This window comes from Pinus tabuliformis, chromosome 1_2 (assembly GCF_031772625.1).
Source record: "Pinus tabuliformis cultivar Carrire ecotype Pingquan chromosome 1_2, CPIR1, whole genome shotgun sequence".
In the NCBI taxonomy this organism is placed as follows: domain Eukaryota; kingdom Viridiplantae; phylum Streptophyta; class Pinopsida; order Pinales; family Pinaceae; genus Pinus; species Pinus tabuliformis.
Genome location: NC_142298.1, coordinates 1,206,203,524 through 1,206,216,105, shown reverse-complemented (window position 1 = coordinate 1,206,216,105; position 12,582 = coordinate 1,206,203,524). Strand labels below are relative to the sequence as shown.

The 12,582-nt window shown below is 36.4% G+C and overlaps 1 long non-coding RNA gene across 1 annotated transcript; it reads left to right on the top strand.

The window, feature by feature from the left end:
• Positions 1 to 2,097: 2,097 nt before the first annotated feature.
• LOC149210602 (uncharacterized) lies at positions 2,098 to 12,173 on the top strand. The gene is made up of 2 exons (XR_016252289.1): positions 2,098 to 2,312; positions 11,938 to 12,173. It is a non-coding gene; the product is annotated as an uncharacterized LOC149210602 (long non-coding RNA).
• The last annotated feature ends 409 nt before the right edge of the window (positions 12,174 to 12,582 follow it).

Here is a 12,582-nt window from a genome sequence, read left to right as displayed (position 1 = left end):
ATATGCATGTAGAGGTTAAAGAATGCCATCAACACCATATAGGTAGAGCATGGGAAGTTTAACCTAATCACTATTTTTTGCAATTGTAGCCATGGCTCACTCAAGGCATGAATTTTGGACCTGCGTGATGCTTAACTATGATCCAAATTGATTATCCGATAACAATTTTCTAGTGACTTTTTTAACTTTTGGATTATAGTACCTAACCCTTAACTCCTTTTTAATTAATTGCATTTGTAAACAAACATAAATAAAAAAATTTAAAGGTTAATCATTTTGAGGCATAAGCATGCTAAACTCAATATAATATGTTTCAGGTACCTCTCGACAAACACATTAATTAACAATTTTTTCTCCTTCTTTCAATAGTGATTTTCTTATATTTGAAGTGGAATCAATGACATTATTGATTGATCATGACCTATAATTCGATTGGTATTGGTTTGAACATTGGCCATTACTGGAATGTTATAAGGTTTTCTAGTAACAAATTTATAACATACTATAGACTTAATGCAAAAAATTATTTCCCATGATTTGTAGACTAATTGATTTAAATGAGATTTAAATTCAAACTTTTACTGCATGCTTTGTTAAATGTTGAAATACAATGCCCATTCTCTATTAACCAATGTTCTGTTAGACTTTTATTGTTCTTCACTTAATTTACCTATATTTAAACTAAGTAGTAGGGAATAGCTACTATGTAGCACTTGTTTGTTCTTGAAATTCAATTCTTTAAGTCATTCTTTGTCTTATTTGTTCTCAAATTTAGTTAAGAAGTAATTGCATTTTTTTTCTCCTATTAGTCAAGAAATCATTGCATTGTTAGAGAGTTAAGAAAATTTTACATAAATTTATATTATTACTCTACAAATGGATTAATTTTAAATTTAATGTTTACCATTAGTTTTTAACATTACTTGTCATGTTTCTTTAATGCTTATGCATGTGTTTAGCTCAAATTTATTGTGCCAAAAAATACTCTACAGTTTAATATAAGATAAATCTGAAAGTTTAATATAAAATAAATCTGTAAGTGTAATGTATGTATGTAAACCTTTTTTAAATGCCAACTCTATTATATATAAAAACAAAAACCAAACAAAATTACACTCATTGCAATCTTTCGCTAACTAAATTTATTCATTAACACAAGTAAGTGGGAGCATGAGGAGCTAATAAAGATTTGTTCTACTTACTGTTTTTTATTTTATTTTATGGTTCATCGTAGTGCCTATACGTACACAAAATAAGCAATATAGACATGGTTATGGTCAAAATATTTTTTTCAGCTATTCACTGTATCTTATTTACTACGTTTTTTATAAAAAAAAATAAAAAAATAAAAAAATAAATTATTGATCTATAGATCGAAAATCCTTATGATATTCGTTGCATTTTAGAGGATTACATGAATTAGTTTCCATAAAAATTTCCTATTGGTTGATTTGTTTTTAATATAAGGAAACATTTTCTAACAAATTTTGTGCTTGGAATATGACATGATAGGTTACCTATCTAGAGCTTTGAAAATGTTATTGGTCTCACCTAACTTTGCAATTGATGAAAAATGTACGAATCTGAACATTCTAGGGGAGGGTCGCCATTACATGTGCGCCCTCCCCGCCACGTCAGATAAACACGCGTAAAAGCACATGGAGCCGGTACGACACCTGTCCACCGTGGAGCTCCATGTGTTGGCTACCTTATCAACCCATAAATCTTTGTGTTCGCGCCATTTCACAGGTTCGTTTGGGGTTTTTGCTGCGATGTATGAGTTTCCCTGTGTGTTTCTGCTCGGGGCCGGTCGTTGGGCGAAGCCCCCCGCCGATTATGGCACGGGACGGCCCCGGAACCTGCGCACTTCGTCGTTTATAGCTGTGCTGTTTGAGGCGTTTGTTCGGTTGACAGGGTTTGTGGACCTGCGCGCTTCGCCTGGTATGCAGGTGCTGGTGCGAATGTTTGCTGGAGTTTCAGGGTTTGTGGTTGGCACATCGCTTCTCCTTTTCTTGTGCTTTTCCGCCTGGAGTTCTTGGTCGTTCTGGAATGTCAGTTGTTTAGCATTTCTCTGTTGCTGGTCTTATTCGACGATTTTGTTGTTTGGGGAGGAGTCGGTCGCTGTTTTACTGAGCTCGAGGTCAAATGGTGTTTTGCTGTCAATTTGCTGTTTTGTGGTGGTGTTTTTGTGGTTTTCAGTTCCCTAATATATATTTTTCTTCTCGTTGCAGGTGTGCAGAACGTCGTTGCAGGTGTGGAGAAGGTCTGGCGAGCTCCAGGGAAGGTGGGGGAGGTCGGCGACCATGTACCCGGTAGGATTTTAATCCTACCAGCATTCTCTGTGTTTTTCAACACAACATCTCTATTTTTGGATATTTTGTAAACTTTTATGGCATTTTATGGCATTTTTTGGAGGATTTTTTTCCGAGGGTTTAGGGTTTATGGGATATTTTGAGCTGTTTGTTGTTGAAGGTTTAGGGTTTATGGGATATTTTGAGCTGTTTGTTGTTGAAGGTTTAGGGTTTATGGGATATTTTGAGCTGTTTGTTGTTGAAGGTTTAGGGTTTATCTGAAATTTCGTTGTTTTCGTTGTTTTCGCTGTTTGGTTGCGCTGAAAATAACAAATTCTTTAATGGCCATATGTATGGGGCAGTGTAAGTCTACCATTGCAGTTATTTAACTATGGAGGAAGAGAAGTCCTGTTCGTTTTTGGAATTTGTTGGAATTTGTTACTCCTAGTTATTAATTTTGGTGCTTTTTGCTATGTTTTGCAATATGGATATCCTGTATACACAGTCCTTTTTGTTTCCATGCTGACGTTGCTCTCAATTGACTGATTTGAGTATATTTATAGTTTAAGCAAATATGGGGTTTTTTTTGTTGCGCTGAAAATAACAAATTCTTTAATGGCCATATGTATGGGCTACCATTGCAGTTATTTAACTATGGAGGAAGAGAAGTCCTGTTCGTCTCTGGAATTTGTTACTCCTGCTTATTAATTTTGGTGTTTTTGCTATTTTCCTGAACCTGATGTATATGTTTTGCAATATGGATATCCTGTATACATAGTCCTTTTTGTTTCCATGTTGACGCTGCTCACAATTGACTAATTTGAGTATATTTACAGTTTAAGCAAATTTGGGGTTTTTTTTGGTTGCGCTGAAAATAACAAATTCTTTAATGGCCATATGTATGGGGCAGTATAAGTCTACCATTGCAGTTATTTAACTATGGAGGAAGAGAAGTCTTGTTCGTTTTTGGAATTTGTTACTCCTGGTTATTAATTTTGATGCTTTTTGCTATTTTCCTGAACCTGATGTATATGTTTTCGGACCTCTGACATTTTCCTTTCCTCGAGATGTCTCGGACAGTGGCTGTCATATGCCACCCTTTTGTATCTTATGATGTTTTTTATATTGCCAATATAATATGTGATGCTTTTTTCTCTGAAAAAAAAAGTTCACACATTTTACAGTCGATTCCAAAACCGGTTACTGATGGTTACAGAGATAAGAGAATAAATATTTTTAGTAATGAATTATGTTCTCATACATAAAATGCATTTCAATAACTAACCCTTCTCGGGCTCCAACGATAAAACCTTACTGTATCAGTGACTTTTCATTTTAATTTAATTAAGGACGTGGATCATGTAAATGAGCAAATATGACTTATTCCTAGGTCCCGCTGATTCAGTTGTTCACTTCAAAGTTCTAATGTAAATTAGTATATGATATAATAGTTTACTCATTGTGTGAATATCTGAAGTAGTCTCTGTTTCCAGCCCGTCTTAGGGTTCACTGACTAGCTATTACAGAATACAATGGGTAGAAATTGCTTTGTAAGCATTATGGTTGAAGCATGAGCTATCAAGTTGAATGATGTTCCTTTTGATAACGGTCCACTTATTGGAGCCATAAGTGAGTTTAGAGCTTTGTACAGTGCTGCAAATTTGATGCCTTCAATGTTGAGATCGAAGGCATAAAAAATACAATGTATAAAATGCTCTTAGAGAAAAGATCATCCAAAGATTAATGGGTTGAGTGTCAAACCCATCTCTCCTAACATCTGATGTCAAAATTTATTGACCACATGAAAAGCCATTGAGCCATTGAGGTGCGAACTGTCTAGCCATTGAGCCATTGAGGTGTGAACTGTCCACTAAGTAGAAGAACCGAGACATATTAATATGGAACCACATATAGAAATCGAAAGAATGTTCAATACGGGATGATCAAGAGTATCTGTCTCAGGGTTTCCATCTGATTGTGAGGGAGTTGAGTGGACAAAGCTATACTTCTCCCTCCTTCACTTCCAGCGAACAAGGTCATCCCTCCAATTGCTCCCAAGAATGGGGCTTGCACATTCAGTGGCCTTACTGTTCATTTTAATTTAATTAAGGATGTGGATCATGTAAATGAGCAAATATGACTTATTCCTAGGTCCCTCTGATTCAGATGTTCACTTCAAAGTTCTAATGTAAATTAATATATGATATAATAGTTTACTCATTGTGTGAATATCTGAAGTAGTCTCTGTTTCCAACCCGTCTTGGGGTTCACTGACTAGCTATTACAGAATACAATGGATAGAAATTGCTTTGTAAGCATTATGGTTGAAGCATGAGCTATCAAGTTGAATGATGTTCCTTTAGATAACGGTCCACTTATTGGAGCCATAAGTGAGTTTAGAGCTTTGTACAGTGCTGCAAATTTGATGCCTTCAATGTTGAGATCGAAGGCATAAAAAATACAATGTATAAAATGCTCTTAGAGAAAAGATCATCCAAAGATTAATGGGTTGAGTGTCAAACCCATCTCTCCTAACATCTGATGTCAAAATTTATTGACCACATGAAAAGCCATTGAGCCATTGAGGTGCGAACTGTCTAGCCATTGAGCCATTGAGGTGTGAAATGTCCACTAAGTAGAAGAACCGAGACATATTAATATGGAACCACATATAGAAATCGAAAGAATGTTCAATACGGGATGATCAAGAGTATCTGTCTCAGGGTTTCCATCTGATTGTGAGGGAGTTGAGTGGACAAAGCTATACTTCTCCCTCCTTCACTTCCAGCGAACAAGGTCATCCCTCCAATTGCTCCCAAGAATGGGGCTTGCACATTCAGTGGCCTTACTGTTCATTTTAATTTAATTAAGGATGTGGATCATGTAAATGAGCAAATATGACTTATTCCTAGGTCCCTCTGATTCAGATGTTCACTTCAAAGTTCTAATGTAAATTAGTATATGATATAATAATTTACTCATTGTGTGAATATCTGAAGTAGTCTCTGTTTCCAACCCGTCTTGGGGTTCACTGACTAGCTATTACAGAATACAATGGATAGAAATTGCTTTGTAAGCATTATGGTTGAAGCATGAGCTATCAAGTTGAATGATGTTCCTTTAGATAACGGTCCACTTATTTAGCCTTTTTCATGCTCAACTTGATAATGAGAGCAACTTGATAATGAGTGCTCTCAATTTCTCAAGTGTCCCCTCAATGAATAAAATTGTTAGTGGCTTTTTCACATTTAATAAAACTTATTATGAGGTACATTGCCTCCTCATTGATTTCTGTATTTAGCCTTTTTCATACTCAACTTGATATTGAGTGCTCTCAATCATAATAAGATTGTCTGGTCATTTGATTTCTATATTTAGCCTTTTTCATATGCAACTTGATAATGAGTGCTCTCAATTTCTCAAGTGTCCCCTCAATCAATAAAATTATTAGTGGCTTTTTCACATTTAATAAAACTTATTGTGAGGTAGATTGCCTCCTCATTGATCTCTGTATTTAGCCTTTTTCATACTCAACTTGATAATGAGTGCTCTCAATCATAATAAGATTGTCTGGTCATTTGATTTCTATATTTAGCCTTTTTCATATGCAACTTGAAATGTTATTATTGAATCCCCAAACATCGCAGCAATGACCCCGAACAAACCTGTGAAATGGCGCGAACACAAAGTTTTATGCAATGATATGATGGCCAACACATGAGCTCCATGGTGGACAGGTGTTGTATCGGCTCCATGTGCTTTTACGCGTGGTTTTCTGACGTGGCGGGGAGGGTGCACAGAATAACTTATAGAAATAGTTTTATCATAATTAATATTTTACAGAAAGACATATTCCATTGAAAATTTCTTATCAACACACAGTTAGGTTGCCACAAGAAATCACTACTAGGTTGTTAGCCAAAATGTTTCTTAGGACAAGAAAAAGATACAATCTAGTGTTCTAAGCCAAAATATTTTTGTGACAAGAAAAAGATACAATCTAGTGTTGTAAGCCAAAATGTTTCTGTGCCAAGAAAAAGATACAATCTATCCAAAATCCACATCATAATGTGGTTAGAACCAAAAACATATGGCACCCCTATTCTTTATGGCCCTGAGAATCTTGAGTGCCAAAACTCCCCGAGTTACCTTCTTGAGCCAGGTAGGTTGGCCTACCAGTCAAGGGATGATTAGGAAATGGTTGATTGATGCCATATGATTGATTCCAATTTGCAGCTTCCAACCATGGAGGTACTGAGTACCCATACCTCACATTTTCCCTACTGACCCCTGCATTAAGTGGAGGTGTGTAATGAGCATACAGAGAATTGACACCAGCTCTGGTAGGAACAAGGCAAGTGGGTAAACCCTCAGTTTGATAGTGGGGCACTTGAATGTTTATGAGATCTTGGAATAATGGTGTATTGTCTGCAATGGAGTCCAATGAGTTTGAAATAATCCTGGTTTCATCAGCTATTCTTGTATCGTTGATCATCCCTTGTTCCTTTTCAAGCATTTGTTGTGCCTTTCGTTTTTCCTTTTCCTGTCTTGCCATTTGCTTTTGTTGGTCTTTAACTTGCCTTGCTTTATCTCTTTCAATCCGTTCTTCTGCTCGACGTTGTGCTGCAACAATCCTTGCTGCCTTCTTCTCCTTGACTATATCCTTCTTTTTCTGTTTTAATTCTTGCATTTCAAATTTCTTTTTTTCTGACTCAACTAACAGGTTTATATAGTCCTCTGAGGTGAGTAACTGTGAGCTTCGGCCCAGACGAAGACTACCTGGTGCACCTTGATTTTTTTTCATTGATACTCTCTCTACTGGTAGCTTTAGGAACCGTCCAAGTGTCTTCTCCACCCCTCCCACCTGCATGTCATTGCTTGGTACTTCCCTTTCAGTATCTGTTGGAACTGATTGAACCATATCATTATCTTCATTTGATGCCTCATTATGTCCTTCATCTTCTTCCATTGATCTATTGTCCACAAAAAAATGAACAATTTCACTGTTCAATTCTATTGGTTGTGAGGGCATGTTCATGCTTTCTTCATTGGTTGCTGAGACACTATGTGCATTCATATTGATCATTGCTTCTGCTAGCCATGAAGGTGGGGTTACTTGGCTTGGCAATGTCAATTGGTCATTGTCAACTGCATGTTCAACAATATCATTAGCAATATCAGCAACAGGAATTTCATTTTCTTGAGTTGGTGGAACAATCTCCATGTTACTAGGAATTTGTTCATTGTTATATTGTGTTTCACATACAGTTTCATCATCTTCAGCATATAAGTGTCCTTGAGACAGGGAAATCATATTGCCAGCTGCAACAACATCATCTTGGTCATCTACTTCTTGCACTTCAACACTTGTTTGGACATTCCCTTCTTCCTGACCATCCACATGAAACGCTTGGCTACAACCAGTATCATGCATAAGAGCATCATAGTTCAGTGGCCAGATTCCTGTCCTCCTAAAGCCAGCCTTGATATTTGATGGTGTCAAAGCCCTTTTAAAAGCTTTACTTGCAAGCTCTGCTAGCTCAAACCTTTTCACCTCAACCCCTGGATTCTTTGCCATCCATGCAGCACGCTCCGACCTGAAATAGTTCTTGAAAGGGCCAAACACACTAACATCAAGGGGTTGCAGCCTATGAGTGGTATGAGCGGGCAATGTCAACAGGTCGATGCCTAAATTGTTTGCTTCCTCAATTGTTTGTACAGCCATGTGGCTCCCATGGCCATCTAATATCAAAAGGTGTCTGTTATTAGGCGAGACGCCACCTGGTACCGATGCAGAAAAGTGAAAAAGCCAACTTAGAAACAGTTCTTTAGTCATCCATGCATGGGGATGTGCAGCCATGCATGCACCTGGTTCACAGTTCTGTATATAGTTTTTCAGTTGATTTTTACCTTTGAATAGATAAAATCCTGGGATTGAAGTACCAATTGCATTAACACAACATAAAATAGTTATCCACTCCCTGCTCTTGGGCAAAATCTTTGGCACATTTCGGCTCCCTCTCTTGGCAATTACCCGCATGCCACAATTCCTCCCTGCCTGTAAACCTGTTTCATCACAGTTCCATATATGGTCTGCTCCATAAGAATGTTTATCGTAAGCACTAGAAAGTGTGTCATAGAATTTTTGCACAACTGCAGGGCGCAAATTTAATGCTCTGTCTCTGTCAAGGCCCTCAGCAGTACGCAATACAAGTTCTGGATGCCTTTTTTTAAACCCAAACCACCATGATTTACCAGGAAACCCATCTTTGAATGGGTTTGGCCTCCCTTGACAGATTTGAGCAACTGTTGATTTGAGTTGTATCAACTCTAGCCCATGTCCCAGTTGGGCCATCTCTTTACACCACTCAACCACCTCGGCCTCCTCCTCCTCAGTCATAACTGTAAGAGGCCCTCTACGTTTTGTATGAGTCAGTCCATTTATCCAATAATGTATTGATGAGGGAGGAATACCATGTTTTTTTGCAGATGCCCGAACTGAGTATCCATTAAACTCTATGTCGTCAATTGCAACTAACATTTGTTCTTTTTTCCATCCTCTTATAGCACTGATCTTTTTAGTTGAGCTTGCCCCTTGGACTGTTGTTGATGGTGGTTCTGTGGCTGATGGTGTGTTAACATCAGCGGCTGTCACATGGTCATTTTCAACAATGTTCCCTGGTGCATTGCCGGCATTGACATCAGCTGGCCTGTCATCATCAGACGATGTGCATCGCAGCTGCGCACCCCTTGTCACTCTCCTGCCACTTCTCCTTGTACGAGCAGAGTAACTTCCTTTTGCCATAGATGCAACAACCTGTAAAATTATTGCATGCATTTAGACATTAGAATATATGTCAAATTATGCTTTATTACTTCTGCAAAAATTACTTTTCCTCTATTACAGGAAATTATCAACATGTATGTTGCATTTAGACATTAGAATATATGTCAAATTATGCTTTATTACTTCTGCAAAAATACTTTTCCTCTATTACAGGAAATTATCAACATGTATGTCACTGTTTTCATATATCATTTTCCATTTACTTTCAACAGCTTTATACAGCTAAACCAATGAGGTATGTAAACATGTATGAATTACGTCATTCTCCTTATATCTGTTAAAGATTAGGGAATACAGGTAATAAGTAGGTCTATTCAATATGTACTTACCTTATAGAGTAGAGTGTAATCATTACTAATGGTTGAATCAGTGCCATAAGTAGAACCATGGAAATCAAAGTAATGAGGAAACAGAGCTTGTTACATTAGGATATGCGTATACAGTGATTACAGTCTATCCATATGTATTACATTAGGATATACATATACAGTGATTACAGTGTATCCATATGTATTGATTATGTATTAGAACACAGTAGTTATGCAATTAGAACACAGTAGTTACATATGACTCTTTCTAACCATGCTTGTTTACCTAATTGTGTTTTCTCATTATCTCAAATCTTACAGTCATCTTACATTAGGATATGCGTATACAGTGATTACAGTCTATCCATATGTATTACATTAGGATATACATATACAGTGATTACAGTGTATCCATATGTATTGATTATGTATTAGAACACAGTAGTTATGCAATTAGAACACAGTAGTTACATATGACTCTTTCTAACCATGCTTGTTTACCTAATTGTGTTTTCTCATTATCTCAAATCTTACAGTCATCTAATCCGCTCGGGCTTCCATTCTAAGAAACCATTCCTCAGTTCTATGGTCCATTCATCAGTAGTAGAAATTCACTTATTTGCATTCTTTCGACTCAATATCAAAATTTTTGCTTTCTCAATAGCTTCATGCTTCTGAAAATACATGTCTTTCGATTATGTTTCAATGTCTTTCGATTATGTTTCAATGTGATGTTTCAATGATGATTGTCAAGGTCTGAAAATATGTGAAAAATTACTAAGTTTATCAGAGTCATTAAAGTTACAATTCGTTTTTGTTCTATGTTTTAACTCATTCTGCATAGAACCCAAGCCATAATAATCGCTCAATTCCTGTAAGCTAAGCTTCAATTCCTGTAAGCTAAACAAGCTATGACTACAGTGCTAACTGCCTTTTTACTACCTACCTTTTTTTGCATTGCATCAATCTTGGGCTGGAAATGGTTCGAATGCTGGCTTTGATTCTGATGCTATTCAAGGTTAGACTCGGTCTCCGATTGGATATGGCTAGGGAGATGAAACTATATAAGGAACGGGAAGGGATGTGGGGATTGCTTGCTTGGAAGGATAGCGAGTCATGTTTCTTCTTCCAGTGATTAGCTATTGGCTATGACTACAGTACTAACACGACATACGTAACCTCTGTGATATGTAAGCTGTAATCACTATTACATTTGATTCTATGGTCTCCTAGGTGTCATAGACAATCGGTTTTACTTCAGTTTAATCGAGTTTCATTGCAGTCATTTATTTTTTATATTTTTCATATAATTTATTTAGTTATTTTGAATATTGTGAAGAACAATCTCTGCTCCAAGATTTCTCTCCATTATCTGTGACTTAATTTACAGAGCTGAGTTATGTAAATCCCCATTCCTTTGGTCCAACTTTTACAACTTCGTATGGCTCGGGCTCTCCATACCCTAAGGTCTCGAGCTCAACGAGGTGAAAAGATATGAAGGCCAATAAGATGGTCATCTGCTATGTTACTTATAATTGTGTTTTCTCATTATCTAAAATCTTACAGTTCTATGGTGCATTCACCAGTAGTAGAAATTCACTTATTTGCTCTATGTTTTAACTCATTCTGCATAGAACCCAAGCCATAATAATCGCTCGCTCAATTCCTGTAAGCTAAGGTGTAAGCTAAGGTTCAATTCCTGCAGAACCCAAGCCATAATAATCGCTCGCTCAATTCCTGTAAGCTAAGGTGTAAGCTAAGGTTCAATTCCTGTAAAGTAAACAAGCTATGACTACAGTACTAACACGACATACGTAACCTCTGTGATATGTAAGCTGTAATCACTATGAAGCTGATGATATAATAAGCTAGAACACATACATAAACTCTGTATAAAAAAGGTTAACTGTAACTGTATAGGTTAACTGTCACCCTATGGACAGAACTGTAATGTAAGAAATCTGATAAATGAAAACAATGAAAACAGAACTGTAAGAAGAATGAGTTGTAATTCATATAACTAACTTGAATATATTGGCCACTGTTTTGTGATGTTGTCTTCAAGTTTGCTGAATAGTTTGAAAGCATAAGATGAACTTCAACAGTGGGTGGACTTCTTTTATAGTTTTGGGGACTTGATTTTAATTGGTGGACATGGATGCACATGGATTGCAATGGCTTCATTTTGAATGTGTGGTATGGATTTAATTTGATGTGATCTAATGGTTGGGAATTGTTTATTTGTTGATCCATGTGCTTTGATCTGTTTTAATGAGAAATAGAGTGAGATGGGTGTCATTTATTGCAGTTATTGGGTCTGGGTATCATTTATTGAACAAAGTGGATTTAATTGTTATTGGGTTGGGTGTCATTTATTGAACAAAGTGGATTTAATTGTTATTGGGTTGGGTGTCATTTATTGAACATAGGGTGTTTAGCTGTTGAACAACACAGCAGTTATGCTGACATACATTCCTTTTGTTATGTGCAGGTAGGCATATTTATTTGGGATGCAAAGTTGCAGTTCTGATGAGTGGGGGTTGAAGTGACTGCTGTTTTGTACTTCTGGAATAGACCAGTTTGGAAGCCTTTATGGCTCTAGCTGTTTTCTACTTGGGTCAATATGTTTTGCAATATTAAGTAGTAAAATACTATTTATGGACACTTGTGGGCCCAGTCAATGTATGGGTGATTTTTGGACATAATTTAATACTTATTTATACATAATGTTATTTATTTCTGTCTAAATTTTGGTTTCAAAAGTCTTAATCACTGGTGGTTTGGTGGGACCAGTATTATATCAACTACTGGTCCCTGCACAACATTAGGAATCTCTCCCCTATTTCGTCGAATTTTTTTAATTTTAAAGTAACGTTACACATATTATACAATATATATTAGCCAACACATATATAGTAACGTTACATATATCTTTAGCATATACAATATATCTTAGCCTACACATACACATATATATTTTTTATATTTTGTTTTAATGTAACATTATGTTACATGACAATATCTCCCTCATATTTTTGTTTATATATTTTTTTAATATTTTGTTTTAATGTAACGTTATGTTATGTGACAACATCTCCCTCATATTTTTGTTTTAATATAACGTTATGTTACGTGA